The sequence below is a fragment of the Haemaphysalis longicornis genome, unplaced genomic scaffold (genome assembly GCF_048455015.1).
Source record: "Haemaphysalis longicornis isolate Haplotype H1 unplaced genomic scaffold, Haemaphysalis longicornis Haplotype H1 scaffold_2, whole genome shotgun sequence".
Lineage (NCBI taxonomy): Eukaryota > Metazoa > Arthropoda > Arachnida > Ixodida > Ixodidae > Haemaphysalis > Haemaphysalis longicornis.
Genome location: NW_027526295.1, coordinates 50,705,312 through 50,715,288, shown reverse-complemented (window position 1 = coordinate 50,715,288; position 9,977 = coordinate 50,705,312).

Sequence of the window (9,977 nt, the reverse complement as noted above, 5' to 3'; positions counted from 1 at the left end):
ACAGCATTTCCGAGGGGGTGCGCCGGCAAGTCGTATCTCTCGATCGCGGGACCCGTGTCGCCATCTTTTGGAGGCGCGGGACAACTTGTGGCGCTTTCGAAACAAACGAGAAATGAGTGAAGGATATAAGGCGCGTTCGGTGCATCGAAATCTGTGTCGGTTTCGTGGCTCGGTCGGTAGTGCGCCGGGCATCTTGCGTTCCAACGCCCGCGGCGTCATGGGCTCGAAACCGGGCGCCGGAAACTGTTATTTCTTTCATAGTGCAGTGGCCTGGCTGCGGACTACGACAAGGCGTGCATGCGGACTACGACAAGGCGCGCATGCGGACTACGACAAGGCGCGCATGCGGACTACGACAAGGCACGCCAACGCCGCGTGACATTGTGAGTTACTAAAATGCTATGCATTTAAAAAAAAAAAGCTTTGTGGCTCAGTTGGTAGAGCACCGTGCACCTTGCGTTCCGCCCGCAGAGTCGTAGGATCGAAACCTGGCGCCGGCAAGTATTATTTCTTTATATAGTGTAGGGGGAGCGATGCGGACGCGGACTACGGACGCCAACGCGGGTGACATCGTGAGTTACTGAAATGCTCTGCATTTAAAAATCGCAATTTTTAACCTCCTTGGACGCAGCACATTGACGTCACTACCTATATGTGCGCGACCTCATGCGAGGTGGATTTTTTCTTTTTTCCCCCTCCCCTCGTTTCGGCTGCTTTGCGGACGGCCGATGGTTTCGCTCCGTGGGCGGGGCTGGCCTGCGGCGCTGGGGAAGCTAACGCACATGTGGTAGAAGTTAACCTTTTGTACCTGAGCCCCTGATCTCTCCAGCTGTTCTTGCGCGCCTTCAAGTTGATGCTGACCTCTGGTCGTGTTCCTAGATAAGCGCTCGGCTCGGTGCTGGAAGTGCGCCCGCGCGGATTGACGGTTTCACGTACATGTGGCAATTATACAAGTTCCGGAAAGCAAACACTCTCATAAAAATCAAGACAAAACTTTGTTTCGATCTTTTGTGATCGCGCTGCTTCGCGGCGGCCGATGGTTTCGCTCCTAGCGAAAGCCTGGCGTACGCGCTGCGAAGATGAAGCTCGCTCTCCACGCTCTCTTGTGCGCCGTCATTCGCTGGTATCCCATGCTGTTCCTAGTTAAGCTAGCGCTCGGCGCGTTGCTCAAAGTGCGCGCGCAGATGGATGCTTTTGCACGTACATATGTAGTTATTGTTTACGTTCCGGAAAGCAAGCACTCCCAATAAATTGAAGGCAAAAATGCTTTTTTTTTGGTCTTGGGTGGTCCTTTGGACTCCCCACCGAAGCGCAGAACGTTTTCTCTCATTCGGTCGAAAGTACACGCGTACGTCGGTCGCTCGTCTGCTCCGAACATCAGCGAGCGTGTTATTCGCCATACTCGTCTGTGCCTCGCACTGGCGCAGAACTGCCCATCACAGGGACCGTTCTCATATTTGTGTGCTGCACGCGCGTCCCCCGCGCATTCACGCAATGGTCGCGAAGCTTACAACTTCTGCTTCATGGATAAGCACGAGCAGCCGCTCGAGGTCGTCAGAGATGACCTCGCGTCAACAAATCACGAGTCTGTGTTCCGCGCGAACCTGCCTAACGACGTAGCAGTCAACGCCTTCATGGACACGTCGAGCGGGTGCACCAACACAACCTGGATTGTCCAAAAGGTCCAGAAACGGGCGAAAGGTATGTTTTTCGATACGAAGCGTTGTAGTACGTGAGGCGGCGTTTTGCAACTTGTGTTGTACTATTTATATTTTTATTCCTGCTATTTTTTGTTTATATATTCGTATACTTTTTCCCGTGTGTGTGGCTTACAGTTGAGGCGCGAGCTGTGGCACAATGCGCGCGAATTAAAAGGCCAGACACTACAGAAATCTATTTATGTCTTAGCTAAAAACGCGTCGCAGGAAACAGACACAAACTGCTCATCTATACCCATCAGTGGATCTCGAAAATTGACAATTTTGTGCTGCTATTTGGACTCCCAGATCACTATCGCAAAAATAGTGCGCCAAGGAGATAACTTTTTTTACTTAGTTTTATCTCTGCTGCGACTACCGTGACTTCAAGCTCACGTGCAACTACTCATTAGTCCCAGCGAAAAGAATCTACGTATCTGAGTGAGTGTAACACTTTAATAAATGAGAGGCCATGGGGCCATGGCGGAGCAAGGATGAGGGGAAAAGGGGAAGGTCACAACTCGCACCATGAACACAGTTGCAGTCTTGGTGTCCTAATCGCAAAAGGAACACATTAAAGTCAGTCAGTGGCAGCAAAACGCACAGTTCACACTTAAATGCACAGTTCACACTGTAGACAACGTGGTTCACACTGAAAACAGTGCACGCTGCAGACAGTTCACATTGTAGACCGAACAGGGAAGTCGGCCAGGCTGGTACAACAATTTGTAGAGTCCGTTTTCAAGGGCATACTCGGTAATTGCTTCTAGTGCGGTGGGATCGTCGTGGACCCGACTAACATGTTCCTGTTGAGTCGCAGGGGCGGGACCTAGAGTTAATAGCTGGTGGCGATTACGGTCGAATAATGGACAGAGCCAAATTAAGTGGTAACGATTTGGTGTGCCTTCCCGATTACAGGGGGGCATCAGCGCCATTCGGACCCTGCTGGAACTTTGTATTTATAAATAACGTATCTGATGCAGACAAATCTGTGTGTGCATGAAGCACAAATTGTTAAAAATAACTAATCAACATTGACAACAGTGTGAGTGGTAGCACGCATGATTACTGATATCAAACTGCGCCCTGATGGCTTCAGTGAGCAGACTGTGGTCAATAGCCCTGTACAGAAGACGTATATCAAACTCCTCGAGTACTGCAGTACCTGTACAATCCAAGTATTATTTAGCCGTTGGTTGGGATATATTTTTGATATTGTTTGCCTAAGTTAGTATGACCAGCAGTGCAAATTATGCAGCATTCATGACCGAGTTGAACGTTTGAGCTGGTGTCTTTCTTATCAACGTATCACCCCTGCAAGAACGATTCACACCTTCCATTGCTGTTAACAAAATCTCAATGTTTTCCTTAGTTGCACTGTTCCTGATAAAAAATTAATGCAATGAAGCTAATGTTAACGACATTCAATGTAATAGTGGTTATGTAAGTGCCAAAATGTAGTAGCTCATGCAGCTGTAATATTTCGCAACGGTAGGACAATTGGTAATTGGCTGCCTTTCTTGTAATCCTTACCTGCAGCACCGAATTGTGTTTTGAGGTGTGTATATAGTGATAGAGCACCCAAATCAATGATATGCCCTTTTGTGTCTTGTAGTATGAGTTTTCAATGAGGGTGTTTGCTTTCCAGATTGTGTATAATTGCCACATGCGCGTGAAAGCGTCCATCCGCGCGCGCACACTTCGAGCACCGAGCTGACCGCTTATCTAGGAACACGATCGGAGGCCAGCGTCAACTTGCAGGCGCGCAAGAAGAGCGCGGATACATCAGGGGCTCAGGTACAAAAGGTTAACTTCTACCACATGTGCATCAGCTTCCCCAGCGCCGCAGGCCAGCCCCGCCCCCGGAGCGAAACCATCGGCCGCCCGAAAAGAAGCCGAAACGAGGGGAGGGGAAAAAAGAAAAAAAGAAAAAAATCCACCTCGCATGAAGCCGCGCACATATAGGTAGTGACGACACTGTGCTGCGTCCAAGGATGTTAAAAATTGCAATTTTTTCAACCTCATTGGCTGGGCCGCTGATTAGGGGTGTGGTCGGCCTGGGCCCCTACGGGATATGGTTTGGGAATACGCGGCCGGGGTAAGGCGTCAGACGCTGCCGCTGCAGTCCGGACTGGCGCCGGCAGAAAGAAAACGGCGAGGAGCGTCGTTCGAAAGGTGAGACAGCGGAACTTAGCCATCATGTTGTGCTAGCTCGAGACTACATCACCGCGCGACACAAGCGCGGACACCAAAACAATTCGGCCTGTGAGCCTACTGATTTTCGTTTATACCGATATAAACTAGTTTCGCAAGTTTGACAATTGCGTGAAATCGGAAAGAACTTTTATCATCGCTATTTAACAGAACCAGTTGCTCCTTTCGTATGTTCTAATAACTCTTAAAACATAACCGTGTTGGTATCACCAATTTAGAAAATGGAGTCCCATTTGTGGAAGCAGTGGGCAAAAAGTAGCGTTTTTATGGCGGCCAGCTGTCTGTATGTGGTCTCTACATTTTGTTTTACTCTACATTTTGTTTTTACTTTACCAATACTTAAAGGAGTACTGACACGAAATTTTCGTGTTACGTTTTTTTCGCTGCTATGGGTGCGTGCCTATTAGCCCAATAATCACAGAATGGCAGATTAGACGGTCGATCGGAGCGCAAACAGTCATTTCCGGGCGTCGTTTATTCGTGTGAGTTTCGGTTTCGACCAAACGAACACCGAACGGCCGCCATGACAGGAGGTAGCACCTGACGTCACCATTCTTGTCGCACCGGTGCCGGCCTGGACGCGCTCGCCCAGACTGGCCGAGGTCTTCACCATCCCTGCGCGCCCGGGCAGAGTGACGTCAGTCCCAGGACCATGACATGTGCACATGGTGTAGCAGCGCGCGCCAACCGCAACCAGCGCATCGGCACGTCACGGGAGCCCCGACTTCGGCAATTCGGGGCAAGTAGCAGATGATGTCATGCTTCCCGGCTCTGGGCTTTCTCGTGCGAGCACAGAATAAATGGATTTAAAATATGTTATAATGAACAGCTACTGTTGACACTTGCTGCGAGCTATCTCTTGATAAAAAGGAAGCATTTTGCATAGTTATCTCAGATTTGAAATTTCGTGTCACTTCTCCTTTAACGTATCATTGCCGAATGACCACTTATTTCCGTCGGGTGTGGGTTACCCTGGTGTTAAGTTCGGGCTCCGCATGTAATTAATGAAGGCCGCCGGCGGCCCATGTATTGGCGTCGCCTCCGCTGGTAGCTACGATCCTGTGTCTCTTTCATGTAGCCGCACGGACGCCAAGTTCGGAGCTGCGGAGAGCGTGTGTTGTGCCCGTCCTTTTGTGTGTCAAAGGACGGGGGTGCTTAGCCTGAGTACCTCTGTCGCGCCGGAGGTGGCTGGGTCATTCGGCATAACAAGCTGACGGGAGGCCAGATTATCGTATCTCTTAGTGTTGAAAGCGCGCGCGGCGTAAGTTTGGAAAATCTTCGACTCCGGCGGCGGGCGCTCTTCGTCGACGGGTCGTTCGCCTCGACAATGGTCGCCTCGGCTGGCAGCGTCTTTCCCCGTGGTCTGTTCAGGTGGGCGGCGGCGCCCCTTTAGTCTGGGAGGGAATTAGCAACCCTCATTGTCCCCCCGCGCGCGCAGACGCACGGCGTCGTGGGAGGCGTCGCGCGGAGGGAGGTCAGCCGCGCGGGGACCGCTCCGGGCCCTCGGCTTGGATTTTGTGTAGATGCCGCCCGCTGAACGTAATGTGTGTCCACTTAGGCCACAGATGTCCTGTGTTTGCTTGTCGAGAGCTATGGCGTTCGTGGGAAACGCACTATGAGTGTGTAAGAGAGAGTGTTAGGTAACGTGACCGCAGGTGGGGACATGTGTGTGATTGGCTGGTTCCTGTGGCCAATCAATGGTTTGTAATAATTGTTTTGAAACGTTTTTCTCTCTTTCTTGAACGCCCCCTTTTTGGAGGCGGGGTTTTTGCTATCAAAACCGGAGTGTTGGGTTTTGTCGAGGGTCGGTCGATAGGGGATCTAGTTCAGTATAGATCTCGGCTGAACAGGCTGCTGCTGTCAGAGTGACAATGTAACCGTCACTCTGACCGGATGTAAACTTGGAGTAATGTAAATAATGTAAATAAACCTAATATCCAGTAAGGAAGGCAGTCCTCATCCCTCACCCGCTCCAAGCATCGGTCGTCGGTCATCGGAGCGAGTCGAGATGGTCCTCTCGGCTCGCGCATCAAAAGAACATCACTATTTGGCCTCCATCAGTTCGCCAAGAAGATGGAGAGGCGAAATTTAACTGCTGCATGTGCTGTCGAACAAGTCAATCAAGCCGTGCGAAGGCACCCCGCAATGGACGCGAAGCTCCATCCACACAGGCTCAAAACAACAGGCGGGCCGGCACTTCCGCGCGGGGAACGCTAGGCACATTCGCCGTGCCATCTCTAGTGTGCTCCGGGAGTAAAGCGCTCCACCCCTTCTGCCTCCCCCCGCAGCCGCCTCTCACGCAATGGGAGTTTGTTATCCCGCACGCCCAAAAGAACCGTTGGCTGGTAGAGCTAGAAAGCTTTGCTGTAAAAACTGGATGGTTTCTGTGCGAAAGGATAAGAAAGGGGGGATTATCGTAGAGTGAACAATTACAGGCTCTAAGAAAGCTTCGCCACGTTGGAATACAAACAACTCGTAAGCTACGTCAAAATTTTAAAGTCGATAGTAGTCATATTCATAATCCAAAACAGTGATGGTAAGATATGTTTTTATGTGTGTAAACCGATGCCCTGTGTGTTGTGCCCGCACGCCGTTAGGGTATGTATGTAAATGAAAACAAATATTCTCATTAACGAAAGCTTGAAGTATTGAATGCTTAAGATGAGAGATCACTCCGCACCCATCCGTACGATACCTTTACTGGAAGTGCTATCCCCCAGACCTACCGCCACAACTGCGTTCCCGCACCGCTTCCTGGGAGAACTGATTGAACCCGGTTCATGGCGCGGATGTCAAGTCGACGCAAGAACTCCTGGCGACCGACTGCCTTCGTGTTAGTGAGGACCTGTGGGGATTCTACGTACTAGCCGTCTCCTAATGAAGAGACTGTGGCACCACGGCCCGGACTAGGGCTGTTTAGAGAATTAAGTTCTCTCTCTCTCTCTCTCTCTCTCGCTATGCGATATACTACTTTTACGAAATGAGGAAAGCCTTCATCAAACGAGCGCGAAGGGCGCTCTATGATAAATAACACAACCAAATTAAAAAGTAAAACTCAGCACGCCGAACCGGACATGTTTGGGGCTTTGTTCATAAATGCAGGAACAAATCAAAATAAATGAGGCACTGTCATCTGTTAATTCTCCTTTTTCGTTTCGTTTATTAGTTGTGCGTTTGGCTCTTGACTGAGGAATTATTGGCAATTGCCTCATTCAAACGCGAACCTCTCGCACACCTATTTCACGTGTTTTTGAGATCCTTCGCGCAATCCGCACCCAAAGTTTAAAGAGTAGACGATTTGGGAAGTCATAAGGTTGGGAGGTAAGGGTGAAGTCGGCAAGTGAGAATTAAATGTCATTTTTGTAGGGATATACAAAAGTAATTTTTGTAGGCCTATTGGTTTTGTACGCCTTGACTGCGACAGTTTATCGAATGTGGTACTGCAAAGTATATAAACTCATCACTCTCATTTTCCTAAGGAGCGTTGCTTCACTGGTACCTGTGATTTCGGAGGTCTAACTTTGCGGCCACATATCGCAAGAAGACTCTAACACGACATACACTGCAGGTGCCGTTAGAAAAATACTAGCAGCCAGTTCCATTCCACTCAGTCAACGTGGATCACCACTTACGCATTTCATCACTCGATACTGAGGTAACCCAGAATTTAGATGAAACGTCAGACCAAACTCTACTTCTCTCGAGGGTTGACAGTGAACATCCCTAAGAAAAGTTTTGTGTCTCGGACAAGATGCACATAATAAACCGCGTCCATGATTTTGCCTTCGTAGAAAGCAATTAAACCAAGTTTGTTGAGTGAAATCTCGGCTTCCTGCCTAGAGGGGTGCAGTGAACGCGCACACAAGAGCACAGCAATAGAAAACACAGAAACTGCTCGGTGCAGTCGCCTCTGTAGTAGCGAACGCGTAGTGAACGTTGATGAAGAAAGCAATGCACTTGTCGTGCAGCTAACGTCTGCAGACAACGTATCTGAGTAGCGCCACTAAGGCTGCCAAGCCCGCAACGGTGACCATTTTGGTGTTTATCTGCGTTGCGACATTGCCGCTTTTACGGCCTTGCCGCTAACTTCGTCCGGGTAGTTTGTTAACTACACTGCCAGAGATGCAGCAAAACGGCATCTTAGGACAAACTTCTGCGGCTTAAATTCATCTAAACGCGGTATGTTTGATTTGCACTCGAAGCAACGTCAGTCGCCCGCAGCCGCCGAGCAGATAGGACAAGCTAAGTGCACCAGAGTTGACCGACTAAACCGCAAAACAACAAAATGAGGCACCGGTGAATTTTCGCAGTTTAAAACAAATGTCACGTGATGCGAACTGACCAATGACGACGGCGGCATAAGGTGTCGGCATCCCACGCCAGACAGTTCGGGCCCTTTCCCTCGTTCTTCCACACCCCCCCCTCAAACCTATTAGCTTAGCTTAGCGGCGTCACAGGACAACTGGAGGGAAGAGTGCCGATACTATGAAAGCTTATCTAGTGACAGAAGATGCAGCAATTTTCCTTGAATGAGTTTTTATGGCACGCGGCTTTGCTCTTCCCTTTTATCACCCTATCAGTGACTCTCCCTTTGGAACAAAAAGCTGATGACCTACCGATCCAAGTATGTGTGAAGAGGCGGGCCTTGTCTGACGAGACCCAAAGAGGTCGTACTCATAGTTACGCAACGAACCCGACTTCATGCACCACCCTCCGTGCACAAAACCACTACAGTGGCAGACGGCGCGCAGAATACTCCCTGCAATGGCGACAACCCATTGCGTCACACGGAGTGAGGAGACATAGGGTAGCCACCAACCGGAAAGGTGGAAAAAATACAGCACATTTAATCTGTGGCCGGCATACAAAAAATAATTTGCTTGGCCATGGCCATCAGAGTTTCAATGGCCGCCTTATTGCGAAGCAGCCGCGGATACCTGCAGGGCTCAATGTTGCAACGGATCTCCCCCTTTAATGGTCCCAAAACACTGCCGTGCCAGGACAGCGCGTCATGCAATGATCAATGTATAAACATAGCTCCCCCAAAAAACACGTCGAAGATGGGATAAGAGGCAGCCTGTGAAGATAATAGGGGAATGTTCCATGACCCATTATTAAAAGGTCACTTGCATTGGTGGCTGAAAATCAGGCGGTGAATTAAGGACATCCGGTAACCAGTTATATAATTCGGTGCCCTGGTGCTGCGTCTGCCAGCTTACAAGCCATGCTTTTTGGCTCTCGGTTTGAAAAGCCGACCGCACTACGCGCTTTGACAGCACCTTCTCTCGAAGGGCACCCACTGTGCACGCATGCCATGCCAGGTGGTCTGCAATCTCATTCCATGTCAGGCCCAATTGACCCCTCACATGGAAAAGAAACAGTGGCAGTCTGCCGGAGAGGCGAGAAAAAAGGCGCCGCAGCTGCTCTATTTCTTCATCCCGAGTGCGCAGGGAGCTAAGAGCGCACAGAAGCGACAAGCAATCAGTTTAGATAAGAATGGGCGGCAGTGAAGTGTAGCTAAGTAGATGAAGCAAAATCTTCTTCAAGGCAACTAGCTCTGCCCCGAAAGCGCTGCTTGCCTTCGTAAGCCGAAAACGCTTGGCCACCACCAATCTACCCGTGTGCGTGAAGGCCACGAAGGCCGCACCAGCGGAAAGGGATGAAAATGCGCCATCTGAATAAATGTGCGAGCCCGGCACACGAAATTCGTAAAATGCCTGATCCGTAGAAAGACGCTGAAAAGAACAGAAAATTCTGTCTGCTGGGTGGGCGCTCAAAGGATTGTAGGGCAGCTGCAGCTGGTGTGGAGACAAATTCCGATTCTGACCAGAAACATCCTGCCGCATGACAAGCAGCAAGTATTGTTGTCGCATAGCTGTTAACGTATCCCGTATGGGAATCGTGCCAGTCAGTGCGTTGAGCAGCTCGGAACGAACTGGCATACAGCCCCCGTCACTGCCAAAAATGGAATGCCCTGTATAGATGTAATTTTATCCTTTACATACACATGCGGGTGAATCCGGCCACCACGCTGGAGCAGCACACGTTAACATAGGTTGGGTCAGT